The 9,990-nt window shown below is 44.6% G+C and overlaps 2 non-coding genes across 2 annotated transcripts; both read left to right on the forward strand.

Annotated features, from left to right (window-relative positions):
- Positions 1–7,056: 7,056 nt before the first annotated feature.
- Positions 7,057–7,129, forward strand: trnav-cac (transfer RNA valine (anticodon CAC)). The gene has a single exon. It is a non-coding gene; the product is annotated as a tRNA-Val (tRNA).
- An 871-nt stretch (positions 7,130–8,000) lies between these two features.
- trnav-aac (transfer RNA valine (anticodon AAC)) lies at positions 8,001–8,073 on the forward strand. Its single transcript has one exon. It is a non-coding gene; the product is annotated as a tRNA-Val (tRNA).
- The last annotated feature ends 1,917 nt before the right edge of the window (positions 8,074–9,990 follow it).

Genomic DNA, 9,990 nt, shown 5'->3' on the forward strand with positions numbered 1-9,990 from the left:
CTCCAAACGCATATTGCCCATCTTCATCAGTGAAAAATGTTGTCCACACTCTTCGTCAGGGGTCAGGTTGAAACCGTACAGGGTGTAACCGCTGCAGTATTCCCGGCGATCGATCAGCCGGGAGTTTGATCCTTGAGATGGCGACCCGTAGCCAGTACTAGACTGTCATATTCACGAACCACATTGCCGTTTTCAAAGTCAGGTTGAAAAGGTCTGGATGGAACCTGCACACCATCGAAGTACAACGCTATAAATTCCGCGTTATAATGTTTAAAGTTAAAGGGGTTCTTGTTGTAAACCCCGGTAAATGCATCATTATCCACGAGACCTATAATAACCTGTTTTGGGAGCTGTCCTAGAAACAGATTTTCCTGGTTCATCACCCGTGTCCCTGCGGGGATACTGTGGACTTTCATATAGACTCTTTCGATCGGGTACTTGGCGTTTGCCGTCATTAACGCCTGCGCGTGTCCTAGTTTAACCGCCGGGGAGACGGACACTTTTTTCACAAACAGCGAGGCCGATAATATGGTCAGTTTATATTTTTCAGTATCAGGGGTCATCAGACAAAAAGCACTTTTACTACGGATCATTTTAATTTTAATGTCTACCCCGTTGAGCATGAGTTTTTCTTGGAAAAATATGTCTGCATGGATATGCCCCATTAGCTCAAAGGTCCTCCCTTCTGTTGAAAAGGCCGTTCTTTTTTGCAAACCCTTATTGAGTCCCTCTGGATCCTTGTCGTCCATAGCTTCCGGGATGTCTTTGAAGAAAAGGCCGGGGTTGAACTGTTTGCTTAGGGTCTCCTCACTATAATTAAGTATACACTCCATCATGGCTCTATAGGGGTAAGTATTGCTGCTTTGACTAATGAGCCGATCTCCCAGGGTCACATCCACCTGTGAAAACATGGTGGCCACCGGGTAATTGATGACCCCAGCGTTGGTCGTCTTCTCGATTGCATCGCCATCCTCATCAGTCACTTTACAGTTCATTAAAATAAATGTGTTATTCAAATCAATATAATCCTCGCCATTGCCAGCTATAAAAAACTCCAGAGGGGCCGTGTCTGAAATTGCAGAAAGAGGGGGAATCTCTACATATATGATCTTATCTATACTCGTTTGAGTGTATGGAACTGTAAACAGATCCAGTTCTGATTTGACGCATTCTTCCGATAGACTGTGGACAAAAGACATGTTTAAAAGATGTATCCTGAGGCTCTATTTTTCTTTCTTTGAGACTTTCTTTTTGCAGGTTTTTTCTTGTGCTGCTTCCTTCTCCGAGTGTTTCCACGATATGTTGGAGAATGAGAGATTCTTCGTTTTTTGTTAGCCACGGATCTTTGTCGCCCCCTGGTGGACACATGCTGTTTCTTCTTTTACCCCCCTCCTCGCCATTACCATGAGACCCGAACCCTCCTGATGCTCATGGCTAGCTGCCCGGTTCATAACATTGGTGAACACGTCACTAATAATATTTTTAGCCGCTGATTTCAAGTGGGGTCTGGCTATAGCAAAGCCTCTCTTAAGCAGGGGTATGGCCATTCTAAAGAGACCACGAAAGAGTCCTCCTAGACCGGCGCCATACATTGTGGGGGCTCCTACAATACCGGGCAAGCCGTTCCATCTTGCATCTTGTAATAATCCACATAGGCGCTAGGATCTACATAACCCCTCGAGGTAGCCATTTTAATAATGTACAAACTGTTTCAGGGGTCGAAAATGTAGTTTGACATTAACTTTACCGAAGCGGAAGGGTACGTTGATATTCTGATCCGATTTTACTTCGATCGTGATGTTGTCAAAGTGGATCTTTGAGACTGGTACGTAGTGTGGTTTGTCATAAGTAATTGTGACCATGTCATTGCTTTTACCTTTATTAAGTACATTTCTCAAAAGGGGGACATAACTATCCCCGACCCTCTGGTGGGTTATGATATCCGTATACACATAAAGAGTGTAAAAGCCGCCCCACCACTTCTGAGAACCTGCTCTCTGTGTCAGAATAGAACCCAAATATACGCCCCAGTTGGCCGCTGGTTTGAATGCTAATACCTGGTTTTGACACCTTGTACACTCTGTTTTTAATAGGGTTGTAATATAGCTTGATGTTGGGGGTGCCTTCTGAGAACTGTTTATGCATCTCATCTAATATTTTATCCACATTGTCATAATAACCTCCTTGTATCGTGAATGTCCATTGACTCTTTTTAACATCATCAAAAATGGCGAAGGTGGCATCCTTATCTTGTAAAACAGCCCAAGTGTAAGGATACTGTATTTCCGCCAACCCCACTTCCCACGACCCCCTTAGATCTATAGATTTTCCAAATTGTACCGTGTAACTGGATATTTCATTTTTAGGATATATATCGAGAGAGGCATTACTGGGTAGAGTCACGTAGAAGCCTCCTGATTCCATCTTGAGAATCGAAAGTAATGCCCCCAACACACCCGCGGGCATGTTGTTATAAGGATTGAATATCGCAAACCTGTTGTTCCGGGACCCAACTATTGAACTTTTCAGGCCATCCAAGCCATTTCATCAACACATATTTTTTCCGGTTCTGGGTTTTTTCAGCTAATATCTTTTCAACTCTGTATACACTGTCTTTACCCACAATAATTTTTTGTAACTCGGCTTCGTAAAACGTTCCTTCTATATCCTCCCTGTCATAGTCTTTTAACCGGTACACGGGGGGGTCTCTAGCCAACTGTTCGGTAACTGTAAAATATTCGTCAGAAAATGTTTGTTCATAACCTTTGGCAAAAGTACTCCTTAGCTTTGAAACGCGAACCACATCACCGATGTTGAACTAATAAGTAGTTTTTCCCTTCTTAATAAATGGTCGGTATAATTTTTTATAGACCTTAAAAGAATTACTTTGATCAACATCTAAAGGCTTCATTTTAATACTGGTGTGATACCCTTGGTTGTAAGCATCGATAAAATCCTGAACTTTATCAAAATACTTGAACGTGTTGACCGCTGTAAAATATCTCCACATTTTGGTCTTTATGGTGCGGTTAAACCTCTCCACTACCGATGCCCTAAGCTCATTACCGGTGGTGAAATGATGTATTTTGTGTCTCTTCAGTAGATTCTGAAATTCTCTGTTGAGAAACTCTTTTCCTTTATCAGTCTGCAGTTTTTTAGGACATCGACCCTGGGACAATATATCCTCAAAGGCCCTTGTCACCGCCCGACCTGTTTTATTATGTAGAATGCGAGCCCAGGCATATTTTGATAACACATCGATACACATCAACATCAATTTGTGACCATTGTTATGTTTTGATAAATTTGACATATCGACTAGATCCATTTGCCATTGTGAATCTATGTCAGTTGCATATACGCGGTTTCTTTTAAAGTTAATCCTGAGAGGTTTATGTAAGGTATAGGCGTCTTGTTCCCGTAACCATTCTGAAACAACCACATCATTAACCTTCACTCCGGCCTCAGCGAGTCCTCTTTGAAAACCCTTCTTACCCGCCAAACCCCCAATCTTGGCTGGGTTGTAGTATAGTTCCTGCATTTGGGGAGCTTGCCGAGTCATTCTGTCAAATAACCACACAGACCCACACTATGCGCAAAGTTTTTATACAAGGTTTTTTATTCAACTTCAGGAGAGCAGATACCACTTTTTAGACATTTGAGAAAAGTATAACATACACAACAATTTTTTCTACGGTCCAGACAAAAATAAATCAGATGATTGGTTACTTGATCTATATCAACAAATATACCTGTTTCTTTATCTTGTAGGCACACACCTCAGTTACATATGTAAATAAAACAACAATATGACCTATTTTAAAAGTAAACAGAGGTGTATTAAACATGCTCAGTAAAAGGTCATACAGATGTTGATGAAATGGCCTAATATCATTCTTGGCCCCCTTGAGCCCTTCATCCCAGTGTTCGTACCCCCCGGTCTTTGTTACAGCAGCCATTCACTTTTCCAGGTTTGAAAGTTGATCCTCATCGATGGTTAAATCTGTAGAGAAAAGGCTCGCGTTGGCTACTTTTCTGTCAAGCACATGGTGTAATAGCGCTCTCAGGTTAGCTGCTGAGTGTTGATGACAGAACCAGTTGCAGAAGCAGTCCAGAACATTCCCCATGTTCAAAGTCCCTTAGTTCAGGTCAGAGTCTGAATCAGTGGCGTAGATGTCGAATTCTTCGTCGCTGCCCCCAGCTTTAACTTCTTTACGGAAGAAATAAGCTTTTAGCTTGCCAGCGGTTTTTCTACTCGGCTCATCCAGGTCATTGAGCAGCTGCCCAAGTTTCTCTATTATAAACGGCTCCTTTTTCAGCTCCAGCAAAATCTCATCTATGATTTTCTGGACTTGTCCCACAGTGACATGTATGTGGGAGTAAGAGAGCGCCTTGATTAGTGCCGGTTTCAGCCACGGTTTGTTCAGTCTTCTGTAAAACACGTTGAAATAGAACAGGAAATAGTAACGGTCTGGTTCAAACAAACAACTGTGTCTCAACTGACTGGGGTGATTCACTTCACACCCCCGACAGACTTCTTTCAGAGCTCGGTCGATGAGAGCACTCAGAATATACACCAGGGTGCTTTTAACCACTCTGCTTACTTGGTCACATACCCCGGGCAAAAATCCTGCGTCTTCATCACGCCCCCGGGACAGTCCGATGCTCATTGGGTCGCCTGGTGGTTTGTGGGGTGTTTCTCCATCCATTGGACTGACCCCCTCCTGAGACGCACAGACGGTAGACAGTTCGGCAAAATCGAGGCCCTCCATGAGCTCCAGAGGCTGGGGATCCCCGAGACTCATTTGGACATCCATCGCACCGCATGTTGTTTCGTCCTGAGGGACCGGGGTCTGAGGTCTTTGAGAGTAACCACAGTCAAAGGGTTCCAGAGTGTATACAAAATCTGGGGAATAGAACCAGGGGTGATCCCGGGTTTGAAGAGGCCTGTAGAGCCTGTCGACGTCCGCAGCTTTCGGGTAAGACATTCTCTTTAATTTTAAACCATGAATGAATTGTTGCACCTTTTATCCTATCTCTTCACTACGTCACGACACACCGCCCTCTTAGAAGAGAGTAGCCCCTGAGCCGTCAGACCCCCCTCCAAAACCCCACACGTCGTCTGTCGTAGTTCTGCAAGCTTTCCCATTCACACCTTTCAAAACCCTGAGTCGGAGACTCCATTTCGCATTCTCTTGGACCCTCTTGCAAGCCTTCTAGAGTCTTATCCACAAGCCCCAGATCTCTCCAGGCCATCACCTTCAACCAGTCCTCATAAGAGTATTCAATTACCGTCTCAAAAGGTTCCAACGTACCCTCCTTCTCTCCCAAAGCAAGAAGCTCCACTCCAACATAGCTGGGATCCCTTTTAAAGCGGTAACCCCGTCGAGCCCCCCAGAACAACACCCAGGAGCGTTCAATCTTCAAATTGGTGAGTACAGGAACCCTTGCCCGGGATTGTTTCTTGCGGGGTTTCATGTTGATGTCGCTGGACATGTTGAAGAAGCGGGATGTTTCAGAAGCTGAGAATTAAAGAGGTATTGCCTAAAAGAAGCGCGGGTTCTTAAATAGAGAGGAGAGTTTCGGGGCGTTGCCTTCAGAGGGGTGGGGGTATTTATGGGTGGCCTTGTTGTTCAGGGTTTTATGGGTGCACACTTTCTGACGGATATGACGTAGGAATAATTAAGGAAATAACTCTACCTAAAATCACGCCCCCCAATTATGACGTAGGAATATTAATAAGCTTAGGGCATACGTCATAACAAAATAGGCCGCGCCCAAAAAACCCTACTATCTACTCTTATGTAGTTGAAGGCGCAGTATAGCTCTCATAGTCTGGTGGAGACGGAAGACCACCAGCCGTTTGAACAAGCCATTCAGCATCACCTTGTTGGGTTAAGTGCAGGCACTGTCAGAGCGCAGGGCGTCCTGCCTTTGAAAGAGTTTCCGAAGTGTCCTGATGTGCCCTTTAGCAATGCAAAATAGGTCAGTGAAAATAGAAACCTTTATCTCACAGGCTGGCCCACGGGAAACGCCTGTGCGCGTTTTATCAGCCTGCTTCGATGGGAGGCATTCGAAACGCTAGGACGGGTCGTTTTCCGTAGTGTAGTGGCTATCACGTTTGCCTCACACGCGAAAGGTCCCCGGTTCGAAACCGGGCGGAAACAACCCGCGGTGCACGCGTGCCAGTGCCATGTTACCCGTCGCCATCTCTCTGCCCCAAGGCCGGCTGTCGTTTTCTCTTCCTCGGAGTGGCAAGAAATCCTGACCTTGAGAACAAACGATCGCAGAAGGGTAGCTTTGCGAGGCGCTGGAACTCACACTTTTAAAATCGATACATGTTGTAGCTGTTACAATACGACCGTAGCAGGATCAGCGACATTGCTGTTACTCTTATGTAGTCGAAGGCGCAGTATAGCTCTGATAGTCTGGTGGTGACGGAGGACCTCCAGCCGTTTGAACAAGCCATTCAGCATCACCTTGTTGGGCTAAGTGCAGGCACTGTCAGAGCGCAGGGCGACCTGCCTTTGATAGAGTTTCCTAAGTGTCCCGAAATCGGTGCACTCAGAGCGTCCGTCCGTCGACAGGTTGAAATTGTAAACGCTGGTGTAGCCACTTTTAATTGAAATATGATGATGATGATGATGATGTTGTTGTTCTTGTTCTTGTTGTTGTTGTTGTTCTTGTTTTTCTTGTTGTCGTCGTGGTCGCCGTCATTATTATTGTTAAAGTAAAGCAGTAGTTAGATTTGTTGCTACCGTAAGGTGTAGAAGGCACAATAGCTTTGTGATTGTCTGATGGTGGCACAAGACGAGCAGCAGCTGTTTGAACAAGCCATTGAACATCACCTTGTTGGGGTAAGTGTAAGTCTTGTCATAGCTCAGGGCGTTCTTCCTTTGAAAGAGTTTCCAAAGTGTCCTGATGTGCCCTTGAGCAATGCAAAATAGGTCAGTGAAAATAGAAACCTTTATCTCACAGGCTGGCCCACGGGAAACCCCTGTGCGCGTTTTACCAGCCGGCTTCGATGGGAGCCATTTGAAACAGCAGGACGGGTCGGTTTCCGTAGTGTAGTGGCTATCACGTTCGCCTCACACGCGAAAGGTCCCTGGTTCGAAACCGGGCGGAAACAACCCGCGGTGCATGCGTGCCAGTGCCGTGTTACCCGTCGCCATCTCTCTGCCCCAAGGCCGGCCGTCGTTTTCTCTTCCTCGGAGTGGCAAGAAATCCTGACCTTGAGAACAAACGATCGCAGAAGGGTAGCTTTGCGAGGCACTGGAACTGACACTTTTAAAATCGATACATGTTGTTGCGTTACAATACGACCGTAGCAGGATCGGCGACATTGCTGTTACTCTTATGTAGTTGAAGGCGCAGTATAGCTCTGATAGTCTGGTGGTGACGGAAGACCACCAGCCGTTTGAACAAGCCATTCAGCATCACCTTGTAGGGCTAAACGCAGGCACTGTCAGAGCGCAGGTCGTCCTGCCTTTGAAAGAGTTTCCGAAGTGTCCCGAAATCGGTGCACTCAGAGCGTTCGTCCATCGACAGGTTGAAATTGTAAACGCTGGTGTAGCCACTTTTAATTAAAATCTGATGATGATGATGTTGTTGTTGTTATTCTTGTTGTCGTCGTAGTCGCCGTCATTATTAATGTTAAAGTAAAGCAGTAGTTAGATTTGTTGCTACCGTAAGGTGTAGAAGGCACAATAGCTCTGATAGTCTGGTGGTGAAGGAAGACCACCAGACGTTTGAACAAGCCATTCAGCATCACCTTGTTGGGTTAAGTGCAGGCACTGTCAGAGCGCAGGGCGTCCTGCCTTTAAAAGAGTTTCCGAAGTGTCCTGATGTGCCCTTTAGCAATGCCAAACAGGTCAGTGAAAATGGCATCCTTTCGCCGCACTTCAGACGCCATCTCACAGCCTAGCCGACCTGAAACACCTGAGCCCGTTTTACCAGCAGGCTTTAACGGTAACCATTTGAAGCAAGAGGCAGCGGTGTCAGTTTCCGTAGTGTAGCGGTTATCACGTTCGCCTAACGCGCGAAAGGTCCCCGGTTCGAAACCGGGCGGAAACAGCCTACTTTGGGCTGGCCCTTTTCGTCATTCTTGCCCTCGTGGTTCCCCGGAGGCGGTGGGTGTCTTTTCTTCATTGGAGTGCCCGCAATCGATGCACTCAGAGCGTCCGTCCGTCGACAGGTTGAAATTGTAAACGCTGGTGTAGCCACTTTTAATTAAAATCTGATGATGATGATGATGATGATGTTGTTGTTGTTGTTCTTGTTGTTGTTGTTCTTGTTGTCATCGTGGTCGCCGTCATTATTATTGTTAAAGTAAAGCAGTAGTTAGATTTGTTGCTACCGTAAGGTGTAGAAGACAACAGTTGGTATGGCGTGTGATATCAAAACATTCAGAATACTTTTAACCTATATAATTTATAAGCTTTGTAAAATAAACCCAAATATATCTTTTGCGGGGATAAACGCTGTTCTGAGTAGTTTGTGACTTGTTTAATACCAAACATAGCATCGCTATAAAAAAAAAAAAAAATCACTGTAAAAGCGCTAGTTATTTTTGATCTTTATAGTTATTTTCTAGGCTCAGGTTGTTTTTTAGTGCTTATAAAGGCCTGAAATATTCTTAGTGGTTGTTGACTATAGGTCTTGATGTTTAAAAATGTTTTTTTGAGAGACCAAAAGGTTCTAATAAAAGTTTAGAGTAGAGAGGAGAGAGATCGTCTCCATCTTGGTTTCTATTTGAAATTTGATGCAGTGTCATTTTATTGGTTGGTTTTGATATGTTAATTGGTAACAGGGCGGCACAAAGGCCAGACCAGAACAATGCCTTACAAACAGATCCGGCATGTGGCCATCAGTATAAGTATGAAGGTCTGGTCTTCAGCTCGACAGACTCATACTGACCTTTCGATTTAAGACTAAAGATCAACAATGTCCGGAAACAACATCAGCGATTCGATTTAAACGAGTTTTTAGGCAAGTCTTCAGATTCTTTTCATTGACTCAGAGCGTGTTGTGTGCATGTATTGTAAATAAGGCTATAACATCTGTTTTAAGTTCTGTAAAATAATTTTTCAGCCAGTCAACAGGAGTTAATTCCCAACGCTGAGGAGATCATCTGGAACAACGACGGTAAGATTTTTGTGTTTGCGCTCATGGGTTCTTATGCATGGGTGTGTGTGGTTTGAAGCGGCTCATTAGAGTTATGAAAACGTTTTAATATATATTAATGCCGGTCTCTTTAATTACACAGAAACTATCGAAAGGCCTGTGATTAATGTCTCCAAGGATCGACCAAGAGAAGTGGTTGTCCCTAGACAGGCTGTCTGCCGACCGGGTAAGAACTAAACCCCTGTTTGTTTGTATAACGTTTCTGTAAGATGTTTGAGTCCAGTTTTGTTAATTTTAAAAAATTATCCTGTCTAACAGTATTAAGAAACGTGGTTTGAGACAACGAAAGGCCTTCCACATCGAGGGCTTGTTTCGTTTTACCTTCGAGAACCGTAACCTTTCAAGAATCTGAAAGGCCGTCAGCCCCGGTATCTGATAGCTGTGAGTAAATATCTGCAGCCTGTAAGAGGTTAAAGCTTTTTATAAAGCGGTGTGGTTAAAGGTTAAACATGTCTCTTACCTTCACAGCGGTGCAAAAAGCTAAACCAGCCGAAAAACATAAGAAACGATTATTCTGTGGAGGTAAGTAAGATCTTTCAAACTTTAATGTTTTTAAAAGGGCTTTGTTTGCCCGTTGAGGGCTAATATTTAAGCGATGGGTGACCGTTTCCTGTAGGGCGGGGGGTTCTGGGAAAGATCTTTAGAAGTCCGGACAGGTCTAGGCTTGTTTCTGGGGAACGTGTTTAGAAATGACCGATTGCCGTACCGTCTGGTTAGGAAGTAAAGCCGTCCGAAAGGGTTTAGTAAGTTGTTTGGCTTATCTCCCGCTATTATACTTCTGTTTTAAAGTGGTTGTAGGAAAAGGCT

The sequence above is a fragment of the Amia ocellicauda genome (genome assembly GCF_036373705.1).
Source record: "Amia ocellicauda isolate fAmiCal2 chromosome 11 unlocalized genomic scaffold, fAmiCal2.hap1 SUPER_11_unloc_6, whole genome shotgun sequence".
Lineage (NCBI taxonomy): Eukaryota > Metazoa > Chordata > Actinopteri > Amiiformes > Amiidae > Amia > Amia ocellicauda.